A 20,682-nucleotide genomic window follows, 5' to 3' on the forward strand; every position below is an offset into this window, starting at 1 on the left:
TTTCATTTCTTTTGTTGTTCCGTGTCCAGTCGAACTGTGCAGTATTTTGGCTCAAATGCATTGAACTAAATACACAGTTTCTAAAGACGTAAATCATCTTAGTTTTATCTTAATATTACAGTAAAGTGAACTTCAATATGAGTGGATGTTCATTGTTGTCATGTATCCAGCTGCTGTACTTCCGCAATAAAAAACAAGATGTAGATGAGTTTGTTTCTTCATCAGATTTGGAGAAATGTATCATTTCATCACTTGCTCAGCAATGGATGCTCTGCAGTGAATGGGTGCCGTCAGAATGAGAGTCCAAACAGCTGATGAAAACATCACAATAGTCCACACCACTCCAGTCCATCAGTTAACATCTGGAGAAGACTAAAGCTGTTTGTTTATAAGAAAAAAATCCATTTATAACTTCATTTTTAATTTCAAAACATCACTTATGGTCAAAATATGAGTCCATAATCCATAATAATGCTTCAGAGTAAATGTTTAGCAAATTTTTATTTTTGGGTGAACTATTCCTGATAGAATACAAAGAAAGAAGAAAGTTGCAGCAGAAGAAGCGATAAAAACTATTCATATTTTTAATTTCCTTTTCCAATCTCCATCTTCAAGGTCTGTCGCTAATTAAAAGAGAAGAATAAATCGAAATATCTTCAATTTGTATTCTCTCTCGTGAAGCAGAGTCTGTTATTGTGTGGTAGTTTGTAAACTAGGTTGGCATCCACTGGTGGACGTTTTTGGATCTCTCACTAATTTATTATTTATTCATCAGGGAGTGTTGGTGATTTTGGCCTCTCATCTTTCTTTTATTGGCAGTAAGGGGGCGTTTGACACCAGCGTAGGTGAAGAACTCTCCCCGCTGTGCTCCATTTGGTGCCGTCCTTCACCTCGGCCACTGACCGGACGGCCATCGACCCGCATGGCTCCTCACGGACGGCCAACAAATGCTGCCACAAATGGATCTAATTGGCACCTCTGCATGCCCCGTCCAGAGGAGGGCAGAGATCAGGTGGGCAGACGCGGGACGGAGAGAAACAGGAGCAAAGTTTGGATACGCACACATTTTATTTGTTAAAGTCACATGTAATTTGCATTGCATTTTGCATTTTTTTACCATAAAATATGATGCCATCATTTTGGGTTTTACAGGGCTGTAGTTAAATTTACGATTAAAAAAATTATGCATTTCTTTAACTGATTTACACTGCAAAATGTTTATCTTACGCAATAGTTTTGTCTTGTTTTCAAGTAGAAGTATCTGAACATTCCTAAATCAAGATACTAAATAACTTTAATTTTAAAATTTACATTTCTTTAATTTTTACATTAAATTTACAGTAAAGAATCTATGTATTACTTTAAATGATATAATGTTTCACTGCAAAAAATATTATTACTCTTGATGTATTTCTGTCTTGTTTTCCAGCACAAATATCAAAAAATTATTTAATCAAGAAACGTTTACTAGAAATGCTAAATTACTTTAATATTTTATTTTTGAAGTAACATCTCATTTTTAAAAGTGTCAAATGCAAAATCAATTTTTTTTATTTTGGTTAATATATTTTTAAGCAGTATTTCTATTTACGCTATTTAATGAGTATTCCTGTCTTGTTTTCTAGTTGAAATGTCTAAACATTTTAAAATCAAGATACATTTACTTAAGAAGCTAAATTAAGTCCTGTTTTCTGAAGAAAAAAAATGCACATTTTATTTTTAAAGTTACATTTTTTTTTTTTTTTTTTAAAGAAGTGTCAAAGGCAAAACTCTTACATTTTTAAAATATTGTTTAATATGTTTTTTTGTATGCAATTCATCTGACCAGGTGTAAAAGTTCTTTTTCAACATTGTAAAAAAACTTATCTGCAAAATTTTCGGCAAAAAAAACAAAACCAAAAACGGCTGTGGTTGCCAGAATTTTACTGTAAAAATGCAATAGCTTTTACAGGACTGAACTTAAATTTACAGTAAAAAAAAATTGCTACATTAACTCATAGAATGTTACACTGCATAAAAAAAAACACAAAAAAAAACATATTATGTTATATAAATCTTGATTTAAGAATTTTAAGATTTTTGTACTGGAAATCAAGACAAACATATTGAGTAATAAAATAATTTTGCAGTGCATGTATTCAGTTTTTATACGTACTAATCAGAATACTTCCACCACTTTCCCTTCATTCCCTACATCAATATGTGTCTGTTCTTGCCATCCAGAGCCCTGCTTGTGTGTCTTACATTAAAGCACAATGTAATACTGATGGATTGAGAACTTGAGTCTTTTCTAAAGTAATCTTTTATAGGGTTTTTAGTGCTGTGACATTTTCCATTGCAAATACTGATCTGATTCCGTGTCATCTTCCCAAGCTGTTATAATCGTGTTCTCCAGTGACTGTGTAAACATGTTAGTGTGTACCGTCTCACAGAAATGTTGTGATCAATAATTCTCCACACAGCTGGAAATAGTTTAATCAATGAGTACAAGATGAGCGGTCAGCGACTAGAAACTTTAGTGTCAAGTCATACAGAAATCAATCGTCATTATGCCTCTGATTAGCATTAAAGGAACAGCAGAAATGCTTTAAAGGTGAAGTGTGTAATATTTTCAGTATTGAAATAAAATAAAATAACATCATAAGAAACAAAAAATTAAATAAAAAATTGACAGCTCCCTGAAAGTCAACATTTTATTTCTGTAATTGTACTTTAAATACACACTGAAAAAAATGATTCATTAAATTTACAAATTTTTTTTAAGGTAAGTGGTTGCAATCAATGTATTTTAGCTACATTTAAATAAACCAATTTAACTGACTAACTTTCAACATTGTTAAACAATAAATTGTTTGCAACCAATTACCTACAATCATTTTTAGTGCAGCTCATTTTATAAAATAAAGCAAAATAGGAATAAAATAATGTAATAAAATAAATATTTTACCTTTAAAATGTCATCTTCCAGTCAACAGGTTCATTTTATTTCAGCAGTCCTACTTTAAATACAGCATAATCTTTAGTAAGAACCTACTGTGTTACAATGTGTCAAATTAAAATGTTTGGATATAACCTATTAAATTAACATGAATGTTGGTGGAAAATGTCTTTAATTGTGTAGAATATGTCAAAATACTCCGAATGTCTTATTTTGTAGTTTGATTTTGTTGAAATGTGCCGTGGGCGTGTTTTGGTGACACGCAGCCATTAGCAGCAATCAGTCATTGTGTGCTCAACAGAAACTAATGCACTGTTTCTGTGTGAATCCCGTCAGTGTTTTCATGATCATCTCTGCGTGACTGTCAGACCCCAGAATGTGTTTTTGACACTACATACGTGTCACGTGCAGCACTTTAAGTGCTATAAACTAAAAATACAGACTGCTTTAAGTGAAGGGAAGAGTAAGCGCAGTGGTTTGACAGGCATGGAGGTATCAGCGCAGATCAGACCGCGTCGCTTTCCTGAAGCTGTGAAAGAGAGTTTGATCTCTTCAGCGCCGGCAGCACAGGTAGATCAAGGTCCGGGCGAGAGACGCCTTATAAAAGGATAAACAACATCCTTTATCACAATCCAAACAGCTCTCACGAATGTGTGCTTTACTGTATGTGAGCTGGAAACTAGTTTAGAAAGAGACAAACAGACGTGTGCGACTCGTGGAGGGGTGAGGGAGCGATTCAGGACAGATGCTTTGATATAACATAGGATGGATCACTTATTGTTTTATTATTTGCTGTTATTTATCATTTTATATTTTTTATTTTGTGTTTTTATTATTTTGTATTGAATTGTTTTAGATATTTTATATCATTTTTATATAACTCATTTATTTATTAAATACATTATATATTAATTAATTGGACTACTATTTGCAGTTTTTATATTGCTTATTTTATTTTTATTATTTACATGTTTTCTATAATTGATATGGATATGTATTGTTTATATAATTTATTATTTTTATTTAATTTTTATGTAGTTTATATTTTTTATATAAGTAAATATACAAATAATAACAATTTATATAAACAATATACTAACAATAAAAATTGTGTGTGTGTGTGTATATACACACTTATTGTATGTTTATTTGATATTTGATTATATTCCTATAATTGATATCAATATTATGTATTATAGTTTATATAATTTATTTTAAATATGTATTTTATGTAATTTATACATTTCTATTTATTATTTTAAATTTTTATTTAATTATTTATTTTATGTTGTTTATGTAGTATTTTTATGATTTTATATATATATATATATATATAATCTTTTAAGATATAAGTAAATACACAAATAATAAAAGATGTATATAAACAGTATAAAATAATAAATAATTAATATATATTTACATATATATATATATATATACACTTAATATTATTGTATGTTTATTTGCTAGTAAATCTGCACTTGATTTTGTGACGTTATAAAGAAATTGCATGCTTATGCAGAACAATATTCAGGAAGCCTTTACATAAGCCTTAAATATATATATAATTAATTGCATTTTTTAAACATTTTTATAAGCCAAAATATGTGTATATGCCCATGAGTGCAAGAGGATTTCATCAACATTTGTGCTTATAGTGTATAATAGTGACACTAACACCATTAAACATACTGCAGTCAGATCATGTGGCTTTACAGCTGCAAATGAAAAGCATAAATCCACATTAAGCATGTTCAGGATAACCCGTTTTGTTCCCAGTTTCTCAGAGTAATTATCCTGAGCTTAAAGCAATGAGATTTGGTCGGGCTGAGAGTCATTAAGGCAGGATTCAGACTCGCTGCTTTCCTGACACTTATTAGTAGAGGAATCCCTGTTAAGGTGAGCCGCAGTTTCCAAGTTTTCCATTGGCTGATTATGTGCTTCAATAATTTGACGCCTGATGTTTGCTCGGGTTTTCATTTTCACTTTTGCTGTCAATTCTCCACTCTCAATAGAACGTGAAATGGATTCTCTATTTACCGCTACACACTAATAGAACTTTATCATAATCAAATCTGGGAGGAATTGTGGAGAATAACGCGAGTCGCGGATTTCCGTACGGACTTCTGTATGGAATACATATCAGAATCTGAGCGTTTCTGCAAATCACAAAGCCTGGGAACAAACACCTTATATCCAGTTATTTTCCATTTGAAAGCCAGGGTGAATAGGGTTTTTTTATTATTATTATTGTTATTATATCACACAGCATGAGGAGAAAAGAAAAAGTTTCCAATGGAAACCTGTTCTATTCATAAAAGTTCATTTCATCTTAAAGGAAAAGTTCATAATGATTCTTTATATTATTGTTACATTCTTTTTTATTATTTGTTAGTTATTTTATATTGTTGTTTTTTACTATTTACGTATGTCTCAAATAATTTGTATTAATATTTATTATTTGTAATACATATTATTATTTATTTATTTATTGTTACATTATTTGTTGTTGTTTTTTGTTTATTGTTTTTATATTTGTATTTTTATTTAGTAAAAATGTATATAATTTATATTTTATTATATAGAATTTGTATTACTTTGTTATTATTTACTATTTTAACATTGTGCATTTAATTGGATTATTTATTTTATAATTTATTATTCTAATATATGATTGTTTATATAATTCATAATTTTTATTTTCTGTTTTACTGTTGTTGTTTTTATTATTTATAATTATATTTTATATTTATTTCATTATTATTTAAATTATTCTGATATTTATTTGATGTTACATTATTTGTTTTTATTTTGATATAGTGTTAATAATATTTAGTTTTGTTACATTGTTAATAAATATAGTAATATGTTTTTTATCATTATTGTTATTTATATTATTTCGATATTTATTGTTATATTTATTGTTGTTTTGTTTATATAATTGTTTGTTTTATTTTTGTAATTATTTATTATTCTGTATAATTTATATTTGTATTTATTGTGTATTATTGTTTATATAATTTTTTCATTGTATTTAAATTATTCAAATATTTATTATTCAGTATAATTTATATATTTTATAATTTTTATAATTAATTTTATAATTAATTATTTTTTATCACGATTAATCGCATTCAAAATAAAAGTTTGTTTACATAATATATGTGTGTGTACTATGTATATTTATTATGTATATATAAATACACACACATGCATGTATATATTTAAGAAAAATATGTTACGTTTATATATTAAATATACAGTGGGTACAGAAAGTATTCAGACCCCTTAAATTTTTCGCTCTTTGTTATATTGCAGCCATTTGCTAAAATTATTTAAGTTCATTTTTTCCTCATTAATGTACACACAGCACCCCATATTGACAGAAAAACACAGAATTGTTGACTTTTTGCAGATTTATTAAAAAGAAAAACTGAAATATCACATGGTCCTAAGTATTCAGACCCTTTGCTCAGTATTTAGTAGAAGCACCCTTTGATCGAATACAGCCATGAGTCTTTTGGGAAAGATGCAACAAGTTTTTCACACCTGGATTTGGGGATCCTCTGCCATTCCTCCTTGCAGATCCTCTCCAGTTCTGTCAGGTTGGATGGTAAACGTTGGTGGACAGCCATTTTAGGTCTCTCCAGAGATGCTCAATTGGGTTTAAGTCAGGGCTCTGGCTGGGCCATTCAAGAACAGTCACGGAGTTGTTGTGAAGCCACCTTCGTTATTTTAGCTGTGTGCTTAGGGTCATTGTCTTGTTGGAAGGTAAACCTTCGCCCAGTCTGAGGTCCTGAGCACTCTGGAGAAGGTTTTCGTCCAGGATATCCCTGTACTTGGCCGCATTCATCTTTCCCTCGATTGCAACCAGTCGTCCTGTCCCTGCAGCTGAAAAACACCCCACAGCATGATGCTGCCACCACCATGCTTCACTGTTGGGACTGTATTGGACAGGTGATGAGCAGTGCCTGGTTTTCCACACATACCGCTTAGAATTAAGGCCAAAGTTCTATCTTGGTCTCATCAGACCAGAGAATCTTATTCAGGTGTTTTTAGCAAACTCCATGCAGGCTTTCATGTGTCTTGCACTGAGGAGAGGCTTCCGTCGGGCCACTCTGCCATAAAGCCCCGACTGGTGGAGGGCTGCAGTGATGGTTGACTTTCTACAACTTTCTCCCATCTCCCGACTGCATCTCTGGAGCTCAGCCACAGTGATCTTTGGGTTCTTCTTTACCTCTCGCCAAGGCTCTTCTCCCGATAGCTCAGTTTGGCTGGACGGCCAGCTCTAGGAAGGGTTCTGGTCGTCCCAAACGCCTTCCATTTAAGGATTATGGAGGCCACTGTGCTCTTAGGAACCTTAAGTGCAGCAGAAATGTTTTTGTAACCTTGGCCAGATCTGTGCCTTGCCACAATTCTGTCTCTGAGCTCTTCAGGCAGTTCCTTTGACCTCATGATTCTCATTTGCTCTGACATGCACTGTGAGCTGTAAGGTCTTATATAGACAGGTGTGTGGCTTTCCTAATCAAGTCCAATCAGTATAATCAAACACAGCTGGACTCAAATGAAGGTGTAGAACCATCTCAAGGATGATCAGAAGAAATGGACAGCACCTGAGTTAAATATATGAGTGTCACAGCAAAGGGTCTGAATACTTAGGACCATGTGATATTTCAGTTTTTCTTTTTAATAAATCTGCAAAATGTCAACAATTCTGTGTTTTTCTGTCAATATGGGGTGCTGTGTGTACATTAATGAGGAAACAAAAATGAACTTAAATGATTTTAGCAAATGGCTGCAATATAACAAAGAGTGAAAAATTTAAGGGGGTCTGAATACTTTCCGTACCCACTGTATGTATATATTATATAAATTATATGAATATAAATATATACATGTAAATACTTGTAAATATTTTCAAAATATATGCTGTATGTGTGTGTATTGATATATACATAATAAATATACACAATACACACACATATATATTATGTAAACAAAAACTTTTATTTTGGATGCGATTAATCGCAATTAATCATTTGACAGCACTAATATTTTTATTTATTGTGTACTACCGGTATTATTTATATTATTTTGATATTTATTTGTTATATTATTGTTTGTATTTTTCATATTTTTGTTTTATTTTTTAAAATAATTTATCATGCTATTTTTTTATTTATCGTGTATTATTTATCATCATTTACTCGCTCTCATATTATTTCAAACTGTTTTTGTTCCACAGAAAATATATCAGCATGTGAATTTGGAGTAAATCTAAATGACCAAATTCACTTTATTCCTCTCAAAATATACGCTCAACCATCCCAGTCATCTATTATTGTTGAATTTTAACATTGTCTTAATGTCATTTTTCAGGCTAGAACTGGACCAGAATCTGTGCGTTTGCTGCTAACAGATCCCATCCTGAGCTCTCATTCAGGGAACAATCACAGCTTTATACAGCAGAGAAACTTAATCTGCAAGAGCGTCGATACCAGAAACCCATCAAGGCCACGACAAAACCCCTAATGAACTTGTTTGGGAAAAATCAGGGCTGCAATCTCATCCGGAGAGCGACGCAGGGCCCGATGGGAAGGGCCGGGGCCTCGTAAAGCGGCTTTAGCGTGTTTTGGAAGAGGAGGGAAGGGAATAATCTCTCCAGACTGACAGGAGCTTCTCCTTTTCTTCGTACTTTCTCATTCTCGCCGGCCGTGGGAGTTTGTCTCCTCTCCGCGACCCTTCAGGCTGGCATTTTCCTAATGCACTATCAGTTTCAACAAGCGGAAATAAAGTTTCAAGCGTCTCGGGGCATCCGTCTGTCTCGCTCGCTCGAGTTTTCCTAACCAGCTTACGTCGAGCCGGAGAAGGTGCGAAGGTTTTGGGTTTCGACTGCTAGCTCACCTGGAAGCGAGTCGCCTTCGTAAATAAGCAGATTTGTCATCTCGGCGCTCAATAGGAGCCTGTGGTAATCTGAAAATGTCAGACGCGTTCGGATTACATCTCTCGCGAGATGAGAATGAAAAGGATGCGGGCAGGAATCGTTATAGACGCCACTTTCTAACCATGATAATAGCTGTGACGCGACAAAACACGCTGAAGAGCTGCGAGGCGAGACACAGAAGTAGGTCTCAGATTTCAAATTGCCTCTATTAACTCTGCATAAAAAGTGAGAGGAGTTATATATTATTATATATAGATTATGTATTATTTATTTTTTATTCATATAAACATTTTACATTTATATAACAATTTATTGTTAGTATTATTTATATTATTTAAACAATTATTTTTATATTGTTTATTATTTTGATTACTATTTATTATTATTATTTTTAGTTTTGTTTTTTATTTTATGTAATTGTGTTATTTTCTTATTATTTATACTGAGTAATTTGTTATTATTTTACTATATTTGTTGTTATTTATTCTTATTTGTTAATATTTTTATTTATTTTGTATTTATATTATTATTTTGTTTTTATTATTTATTTTAAATTTGTATAATTATTTTTATTATTTATATAATTATTATTAATTTATATTTTACTTGTTACCATTTATTATTACTTTTATTTAGATATTTAGTTTATATTATATTACTTATTTATTGTTTTCCCTCTTATTTATATTATTTATTAAAATGGTTTATTCTTATTTTTGTATTTTTATTTATATCATTGTTATTTTAAATAATTTTTATTTACTATATATATTGACATTTTGTTCAACAATTCAGTGCTTGAATTGGCTTTGCACACTTTATATTGTGGCCTTTATATTGATCCATACATATATATATGTGTGTGTGTGTGTGTGTGTGTGTGTGTGTGTGTGTGTGTGTAAAATTGTTTTTCATCCTGGATTAGTAATTTACTCTTGTTGGCGCTGGAAAATAACCCAGAATCAGTGCTAAGTGTGAAATGTCAACTGGCCTTAACCTGGGTTAAAAATAAAACATTAACCCAGGGTTAAGTATTTATATTATATTGACAAATATTTGAAACAATATGTAGACAATATAAGAACAATATAAAGTTATAAGTCATAATATAAATGAGTAATATAAAATTAATAGTTATCTAAATAATGTAAATAATAATAAAAATATATAAATTTAAGTTCAAATTATATAAATAAAAACACATAATATAAATTAATTATCTAAATAATATAAATTCTATGAAGTATAAATTATTATATAAATACAAATTAGATAAACAATATAAAATAATATACATAATAGTAAAACCAAATGTTAATATAAATTATATGAAGTATAAATAATATTTTTCCAGCATCAGTATATATATTTAGCTAGTACCTGTGTAGATAAATAAAACTCATGTGCGTACAAGTCCTCATTACCTCACATCTCGTTACCGATGCTGTAAAATAATGTTGTTTTCATTGTCTTTTCACCTCGTGTGAGTGTCGTAGCTGTTAACACGACAGACTAAAACAGCATTAGCATTAGTGCTATCAGCTTGGATCATGCTCCGCCGCCTTGATCAATCACGTTCCACATGGACACCTTGAATTTCCCAGCGTCAGGCTGACATTGTGCGGCGAGCTAATCACACCACAAAAGAGCGAGGAGTGACAGCTGAAATTAATTTCTAAATAATCTTTTAGATCAGCATGTCACATCAAAAATGTAAATTGAGACTCTCCTTACTACAATCCATGCATAAAACCAGCATAAAACGGCATGAAGTGTTGAATAAGGAACTAGTATTATTCAAATCTGGCATTAGTCACGGTCAGTAGCTTCAGCATCCGGGAAATAAACTGGTTTCCGGTTGAACGGAGTACAGTCGAGATACTGGATGCAAAACGTGCTTTGATACGCCGGTCAGTTTTCTGGGTGCGTCACAATCGCCTGGACGCTGCAAACGTAGATCCAAATGTATATGAAGAAAAAATAAGACAATTTTTCAAAGATCATTAAACTGTAGGCTACTATACTTTATTTTGGATCAGTTTTATTTTTCTGCTTTTCATTATCATTTTAGTTGACGTTTTAGAAATTTTGCTGTCATTTTTATTAGTTTTTGTGTTTTTAAAATGTCTGTATTGTTTTTGTTTGTTTATTAATTTTTTTTGTTTTAATTATTTTAGTTTATCAACTTTTTAGTTAATTATTTTAGTTTATTTTTCTATTTCCTATTCATTCTAAATTTAGTTAACATTTTAGCAATTTTGTTGTGTTTTGTCATTTATATCAGTTTTTTTCTTTCTTTCTTTTATTTAGTTATTTTAGTTTGTCAAGTTAAACTAAATGAAAATAGAAATGTTGCCTTGGGCAACTAGCTGAAATAAAATAAGTTTTTTATATTTAATTTTATTTCAGCTGTGATTTATTTTATTTCAGTACTAGAGTTATTTTAGTATCATTAAGATACTATTATGGTTTTCATTTATTTTGCATTAGTTTTTTTGTTTTTTAGTTGTAAAGATTTAGTAATTGTGTTGTTTTGCATTTTTTATTAGTTTTTTTAATGTCAATATTTTTTTGTAATATATTTTTATTTTGACTATTTTTAGTTATTTTTGTTCAAGGTCAGTTAAATAAAAATAGAAATGTTGCTTTTATCTTGCAACTTTTTATCTCAAACTAATTTTTTAAAATATATATATTTGAGATATAAACACAGAATTATTAGCCTTTTTTCTTGCCATTCCGAGTTTATTTGAACAGTTAATATATTGTAATTTTGACTTTTTTCTTGCGTTTTCGAGTTTAAATCTCAAAATTGTTGTTTTTTTTCCCAAAAAAATTCAAAAAGTAATTGTGAATTTTTAGTCTATACATATAAATCTTTTTATAATAAAATAATTACAAAGAAAATCAATTTATGTATAAATTGTCTTCAAATAATTACATGATTAATATATATATATACAGAGCTGGGTAGATTACTTAAAAATAGTAATCCTTTACTGATTCCAGATTACATGACAAATATAATCAGATTACTTTTAGATTACTTTTGATTTAACTCGTTCATCACATTGATTTAAATAGCATTATCTTGTACCATAAACTTGTTCCATTCGTTGTAATTTACAACATGAAGTGCATTTAACATTATATTACAAGGTTTATATCAAGGTTTCCCAAACTAGGGTTCGTAAAGGAACTGCAGGGGGGTTGTGAGTTTAATGAAAAGCTGACAATTAATTAAATCATAAAAACATTTAAATGAAAATAAATCATTTTAAAACAAAATCCCTTTCTTTTTCTTTTTCTTTTTTATTAAATTTAAAAAAAAAAATTTATTTGAACTCCCTTTCGAGGAAAGTCTCTTCACTTGGCGGCCGTATTTAATTTGCAACGCCTCCAGGCAGCTCGTACAAGACCTATCTTAATGAATGGGGGAATCCTGAATTACATATGTCAAATCAGCAACAAAAATCTGAAATTAATTGCTCCATGAATGTTGTTTCTTATGCTCAAATAGCATTTAAAAAGCTTATTTTTCAGGCTAGACCAGCCAATGTGTATATATTTATATATTTGTAAATCTGAAGGACACCTTAAATTAAAGTGTAACCAAAAGCATTTTAATATCTTTATTTTTATACAATTCTAAAAAATATTAAAATTAATGTATATGTTATTCATATAAATTAATAATAAAATAATAAAAATATTTTTGTTTTTATTTTGTAATATATAATAAAATATGATATATAAAATATTTTTTCAATATTTTGTTTAAAGATACGGTTCTTATATACAGTATATAGAGACAATCTCAGTGCACAGAGATTTCTGTTTTCTATCATTAAGGCATGAAGTCGTGACCTTTCATTTATCAGCTCATCGGTAGTAAAGTGAGCTCTCCTCCTGTCGCTCGCGGACATTAACTGTCAATGCAAACACACACCAATGCAAATGAAGGCAAATACATTCACTTCAGAGCTCTTAATTACATTATATGTATTCCATGAATCATAAATTGTATGTTCCAAGGGGGTTTAGTGGCAAAATAATAGCTTTCTTTAATAATTGATTTTCTGAGCGCATATCAAATGGAAAATAAGGACGTTACAGTGACACACATATTGATTGGAGTCAAAGGCTACGAGAAATATCAAGAATTCATTAATTTCTGTAAAAACGTCTGGTAACCGCAGCATATAATAATATGTAAGTGAGAGGAATGGTAATAATTTTTGAATAATCTTATTTTTCTCTTTTCTATGTGCAGCAGTGACAGATAAAAACACCTCTCGCTGCTTTAATAGTGTCGTGCTTTAATATGCGGATGCCATCAGTTAGCTGTCATATTTCACCTAAAAATGAAAGTTTTGTCATTATTTATGGAGCCTTTTGTTGTTGGACAGACACTGAGTTTGGCTGGTTAGTAACTACACCATACTGTATGCAAAAGTAACTTTTTTATATATAAAAACTTTATCTTTTATTTGTATATAAACGCAACAAAATAATACAAATGAAAAAATTCTATATAAATTATATATATATATATATATATATATATATATATATATATATATATATATATAATTGTAAATAATTATAACAATAATATATTTGTCACGGTGCACACAGCAGAGAGGAACGAGGATAACTCAAAATAGCAGTCTTAACAGTCATAACAGTCTTAAGCCGGCGGGCTTGAGAATATTAAAATAACAATACGAATAAATGTAATGATAAATAATATATATTATATACACTAAATAAGAAAATAAGTTTATTTAAAAATTAAATGTAATTACTAGTGCTGTCAAGCGATTAATCACGATTAATCGCATCCAAAATAAAAGTTTTTGTTTACATAATATATTTGTACTGTGTATATGTATTATGTATATATAAATAAACACACATGCATGTATATATTTAAGAAAAATGTTACGTTTATATATTAAATATATTTATATATTATATAAATTATATGAATATAAATATATATGTAAATACATGTCAATATTTTCAAAATATATGCTGTATGTATGTGCTTTATATATACATAATAAATATACAAAATACACATATTATGTAAACAAAACTTTATTTTGGATGCGATTAATCGCGATTAATCGCTTGACAGCACTAGTAATAACATAAATTATATATAATAAAATGATATAAAATACAATATTAAATATAAAATGGGATACAATAACAATACAATAAAATATTATATTGAATAATAAAAATACATTTAAAATGAAATATTGTAATATATATATATATATATATATAAACAAATTTTTACTTTAGTGTGTGTGTGTGTGTGTGTGTGTATATATACACACACACACACACACACACGTTAAAAATTATTATAATAAAAACATTCTTATAATAAAAATGTATTTCAACAAGAATTTTTTATTATTTCTATTTTACTTTAATATATATTTCTATATAAATACTTTATTCTAAAATGTTTAGCATTATTGCATTTTATAATAAAATATATAAAAATATATATATTGGTATGACAATTATCCCTCATTGATTAAGATCAGCTGTCAACAATTTGCATTTGGGCCTATATAAGTGTGGTTTGCTTTTTTTGCCTCATGAGCACTGAAGAAAGCATGGGCTGAAGCGTCTGCTCTCTGGTATGTTTTAATACACTGTGCACATTTTTTGTCACTTTTTCACTTTTGTATATGCAAAATAAATAACTAATTTTTGGTAGACCTTTTTGGTCTGTTTTGAATTTTTGTAGCGTGCGGACAAATTCAGCTACCTATTATAATAAAATATATTAAAATATATATATTAAAGTAAAATACAAATACATTAATATATTTATTTTTATTATAAGAATGTTAAAGGATAATATTCTCCAGGTTTATTGTAACACGTTGCTGCTCTTAATTCCATTGACATTTCTGTACAACTGTATCATAGTACATCTGTAAGTTGTTCTGAAAATGAGGCTTCTGTTCTTTTATCATCATTTATAAAGCCTATTGTTGTTCGCTCATAATGAATCACTGACCTGAGTAAAAATCAGTTTATTAGCATTAATGATTTTGCATCTTGCTATTGTAGCTCTGGCCCGATCCGTCCTTCTCAAGGAGGAACAGGAAGATGCTCCAGACCCCGCTGGCATTTCTGCCTTTGTTTTAAGTGTCGTGATCTCACAGCGCTGAGGAATATACGGCGTTTAGACCAAACCTCGGCCTCGCAAACCCTTCACCTCTATGCTAATCAGCCAGAGCTCTTCAATAGCTCATCTGCATTACATCCTCTGCTTTTTTCTAGCTCAAGAAGAGACTCGTTTCATTTAAAAAACCTACTGATGGACTCCTGATGACACTCAACATGAAAATCTATTAACTGGTTAGCCGTAAGTTAACTTATCATACAGTGATAAAATTATACTGCATTTTACATTGCTTTATAATTGCATTATAATTTATCTGTCAACGTGCATATATAAAAGTATGTATATGTATATATATATATATATATATATCTCTGTATATATGTGTGTGTGTAAAATTTATATACAGTTGTGCTCAAAATTATTCATACCCTTGGTAAATATGATCAAAGGCGGCTGTGAAAATAAATCTGTATCATTAATCCTTTTGGTCTTTTATTTTAAAAATTTACAAAAATGTAGCCTTTCATTGGGTAATAAGAATTTAAAATGGGGGGGGGAGAAATATCATTATGAAATAAATGTTTTTCTCTAATACACATTGGCCACAATTAACGGCACCCTTTTATTCAGTACTCTTTGAAACCTCAATTTGCCAGTTTAACAGCTCTAAATTTTCTCCTATAATGCCTGATGAGGTTAGAGACACCTGACAAGAGATCAGAGACCATTCCTTCATCCAGAATCACTCCAGACCCTTTAGATTCACAGCTCCATGTTGCTGCTTCTTCTCTTCAGTTCACTCATGTTCTACAGGGTTCAGGTCAGAGGACTGGAATGACCAGCAGAAGCTTGGTTTTGTGCTCAGTGACCCATTTTTGTGTTGTTTTTGAGGTTTGTGTTTGGATTATTGTACGGTTGGAAGATCCAAACATGGCCCATTATAAGATTTCTAACAGAGTCAGTCACTTATTGATTTTTTATCTGTTGGTATTTGATAGAATCCATGATGCCATGCGTCTAAACAAGATGTCCAGGACCTCCAGCAGAAATATAGGCCCACAACATCAAAAATACAGCAGTATATTTCATTGTACACATGGGGTACTTTTTATCCCGGTGTTCACCAAACCCATCTTGAGTGTTTGCTGCTAAAAAGCTCATTTTTTAGTTTCATCTGAACATAGAAGCCAGTCCCATTTGAAGTTCCAGTCGTGTCTGATAACTGAATATGCTGGAGTTTGTTTTTGGATGAAAGTTTTCTTTTCTAGAATTTTTCTTGAAACCCTCCTGAACAACATGTGCTGATGTAGGTGCTGTTTGACAATTTTTTTTTTTTTAGGTTTTCTGACCCCGAGACTCAACTATTTTCTGCAATTCTCCAGCTGTGATCCTTGGAGCTCTCAAACTCTCCCCCTCGCCTTGCTTTACGACGAAATAGACTCGCGTCCTCTTCCAGGCAGATTTGTAACATTTTATGTTGCCCATTAATTATTGCCCTGATGGTGGAAATGGGAATTTCACTGCTCTAGCTCTTTTCTTAAAGCCACTTCACTAATTTGTGAAACTTAACAATCTTTTGCTGCACATCAGAAATATATTCTTTGGTTTTTCTCATTGTGATGGATGATTAAGGGAATTTGGGCTTTGTTTTCCCTCCTATTTATATTTCTGTGAAACAGGAAGCCATGGCTGGATAATTTCATGTTCATAATCACCCTGGTGTGATAAAAAATGCAAATATGAATGGGAATATACTTCAGAGATATTTCAATCATAAGAAATGTTTAGGGGTACCAATAATTGTGGCCATTGTGTACTAGAGAAAAATATTCATTTCATAATGTGATTTTATTTTTATTTTTTCCCACTTTTCCTTTTCCTTTTTTTTTTTTTTTTTTTTTTTTTGCTTAAATTAAAGGTTAGATTTTTTTTTTTTTTTGAATGAAAGACCAAATGGATAAACAATGCGGAGTTAGTTTCACAGCCTTCTTTGATCATATACTTCTTTCATGAATAATTTTGAGCACAACTGTATATATTTTTATTGTAATATTTTTAATTAAAAACATTATATATAATTGATTTTAAAAGTTATTATATTATTAATATAATAAAAATAGTTTTATCATATTTTTAAATATATTTAATTACATATTTTTATTTTATTATAATATCTATTACATTTAATTTGTATTTTTACTGTACTATTATTTACTCTATATATATATATATATATATAGTAATTTTACAAATTTTGTGTGTGCATTTTAATTGAAATATTTCAAATATTTTATGTTTAATCTTCCAAATGATAATGAAATAATAAAATGTAATAAAATATTATTCATTATTATATTTATTGTATCTATATATGTGTGTGTTTCATTTATAAATTGAAATATATATAAATATAAATTCATTATTTAAAAAATATTATTCATTATAAAATAATATTATTCATTATATTTCTCTCTCTCTCTTTGTGTGTGTGTTTATTGTGTAATATATATTGCACTGATATTATTAAACAAATTTATGTAATTTTATTTAACAGGACTTTTTTGAGTGACAGATCATGAAGCTGTCATTTTCCCACCAAAATGGTGTCACTTCCTGGAGCATCATTGTGATTCCAAGAAAGTGAGTTTAATATTTTATCCAGTATATGAATGCATGATGTGGCTGTGTACAGTAGGAGCGAGCGGCTGCTGCTGCTGTTGAGTGGATCTTGTTTCATACAAACACTAGAGAGTGTGTTCAGTAATTCTAACTTACAAGAGCCCTTTAGATCACATTATGAGCCGATCACAACCACTCTACTCTACACTCACACATACACTGGCTCGACATTTTAAGGACAAAACAACAGTGCAGAGTCACGTGGAGTGAGACGTCCTGATGGCTGAATATTCTGGAGCTTTAGAAGAAATTAGGAGAGTTTTTTTTATCCTAAAAATGACAGACAGTCTTTCGGGAACTGTAAGAAGAGGAAGGTCGAGGTTAGCAGAAATGAAAATATACGATTTAATTGAGCTCTTTAATTGCAGACGTTATCGTCGTGATTCATGTCCACTCAGTTCATGTCATCAGATAAAGACTGTTAATTCATAACCTCTATGAATGTTCAATCAATGACACGTGAAGACTATTCACAATATTTCATTTAGATAGACTGAAATCCATCTCAGCGCTTAAACAATTAGCTAACGATTGGTTAAATTAAAGAGACGCAAATTAGACTCGTAGGAAGAATCAAAGGGCCTTTGATGGAGGAAAGCGGGAGGAATATTGCTGAATATCATTGATAAATCACACTTTCAAACAACGTTATATTCCTCATCGTTTTGGATAAAAGTGTTTTTATTTGAACTCCAATATAAACTAGTGGTCAATAGTTTGGACATATGTACTTGTATTATTTATATTATTTTCACATTTTAGTACAAGTATATACTTAATAATATACTACTACTATTACTAATAATAATATTTATTATTTATTATTTTCCTGCATCGTTTTCAGTTTTTTGTCTTAGTTTAGGGGCAGGGGTTGGGTTGCGTGCTCGTGTATGTGTAAATAGTGTAATATAAATAAAACTGTTGTGACTGTTTACATTGAAAAATCACACCCCAACATATATGCAATAATGGCAATATTATTTGCCAATATATAATTTAATCATGACTATAAAATTCCCAGTGCCTTTTGCATCGGCATATTGACGCCAAGGGTTTTTTATTTAAAGCAATGGAGGACCCTGCACGTCAAAAAATGTCCCGACCAAGCGTCAACATGTGATGAGTTGAGAGTGAGAACGTGTTGAATTTAAACCTTGAATCGCTTTGGATAAAAACATCCTGCCAAATGCATAAATTCAAATGAATCACAATAATACCAGGAGCATGAATTAAGAAAATAAATAATCAATGTTGAAAGTGTCTCAGATTTGCCAAATGAACTTAAACATTTCTCATCAAATTCCCTAAATCTATAAGCTCTGTATTCCAACCGTGCATCAACAATTGTCTCACTGGCGTCTATTTTTATGTCTCCTCAGGAATCCACATCTGAGACAAAGTAGATAATGAAACATAACCGAGACCTTCGCTCCGAGCAATACGCCGTTCCTCTGGGAAGCAGCAGCAATCGCTATCAATACGACACACAAACATGCCAATTAACATGAATTTTCCTAACTGGTTTGGACATCAAAGACTCGATACTATCACTGGGACAAAATAAAGCACTTAGGGTCAGCGGTGATGCAAATTGTCTTTTTTCCCTTCAATGGCTCGCTATCGCATGCCTCCAGTAGCTTTCTTTTCTTACAGAGGAGCAATTAGAGATAATGCTTTATTTAAACTGTGTATATACAAAGCTCTTGTTAATGTGGCGGCCCTGAAGAGGGGCGTTTGGACGGCTGAATGTCAGGTCGAGGCGAGGAGGGGTCGAATTAGAGCTTATCACGCTCATCTGCGTGTAGCACGGGAGGGTTTGGCCCGATCCTGAGCAGATAATGAGGGAAGAAGGCCGTACGGAGCACATCAAACGGGACGCTGGCGACTGGCGGACCCAGAGGACTGGAGAAGCCCAGCCGCCCACCCAAAATGAGTGTTTGTACTCGCATGACCCAGGGAGAGATCGCTTCGCAAAAAACAAACACACGCTTTGTCTGAAGGAGAATGGGTTTAGTTGGAAAAGTGCTGCTGCTGTGAAGAGTAAACCACACTGACGGATCTCAGACTGTGACAGAGACAGGACAGAATGACAAATCAAAGTCTTTCATTAAATATAACATCAGTAGAATTGCACTATTATTAAATAAATACAAATAAACGTTTTCTAGCTCTTGTTTTAGTAAACTTAGCATTGTATACTACGAATAGTTATATAGGAGTACATTTGAGACGTGTACAGTTGAAACACCTTAAATACTGTAACTTGCGTACACAAGAACCCCGAGCTGTGATTCTTGCTCCACACATGTGTATTAGTGTTCTCTTTGATCGTGGGAAATTTGAAATGGGTGCATCTTTCCACTCTGAACATATCGGCAAAAGGTGAGATTTTCATTTCACCATGTCCCTTCCACAATGAATAGCTTATTATTCTTTTATGATTGTTAAACTTAACATATATGATTGCAAACGTTACTCTGTGCTCTAAAAATAGGCATATTTTATGACATTGTGCCATGCAAGGTCTTTAATCATACTGTTTAGTTGTACAGTGTTATGATAATAGGATAAAAGTCACATTTACACATATGCTATGCAAATTCTGTTAAATTATATTTATGATATTTCAACTGTCTATTATTAATGGACATATTTTATAACATGAATGTTAAAAGGATTGCATAGCATTTTAAGAATATACAAGGTGGTAAAGTGGGCACAGTTGAGACACCCTTTATAGGTTACTATGTATACAGTAACAGTTCAATCATAGAAAATAAAATGCATCCAGAGGCTGTGTGTGTTTGTGTACGTATTACCAAATGTCCCCACAAGTATAGTAATACCAGTTAATTCACCTTTAGGTCCCCATGATGAAACAAGCTTATGAATCCTACAGAATGATTGAAAATGTAAAAATACAGAAAGATTCGAGTGATGCGTAGGTTTAGGGGTAGGGTT

General features: G+C 31.0%; 1 long non-coding RNA gene across 6 annotated transcripts in view; it reads left to right on the forward strand.

Annotated features, from left to right (window-relative positions):
- Positions 1-20,187, forward strand: part of LOC131546947 (uncharacterized) — a 79,944-nt gene extending 59,757 nt beyond the window's left edge. For 4 of the 6 annotated variants that reach the window (XR_009272807.1, XR_009272809.1, XR_009272811.1 and 1 more), the window contains 4 exons: positions 820-1,012; positions 15,198-15,282; positions 17,597-17,682; positions 19,101-20,187. This is a non-coding gene — a long non-coding RNA (uncharacterized LOC131546947). The remainder of the gene's footprint in view (positions 1-819; positions 1,013-15,197; positions 15,283-17,596; positions 17,683-19,100) is intronic. The other 2 variants (XR_009272808.1, XR_009272810.1) reach the window with 1 other exon arrangement.
- The last annotated feature ends 495 nt before the right edge of the window (positions 20,188-20,682 follow it).

Source organism: Onychostoma macrolepis, chromosome 09 (genome assembly GCF_012432095.1).
Source record: "Onychostoma macrolepis isolate SWU-2019 chromosome 09, ASM1243209v1, whole genome shotgun sequence".
In the NCBI taxonomy this organism is placed as follows: domain Eukaryota; kingdom Metazoa; phylum Chordata; class Actinopteri; order Cypriniformes; family Cyprinidae; genus Onychostoma; species Onychostoma macrolepis.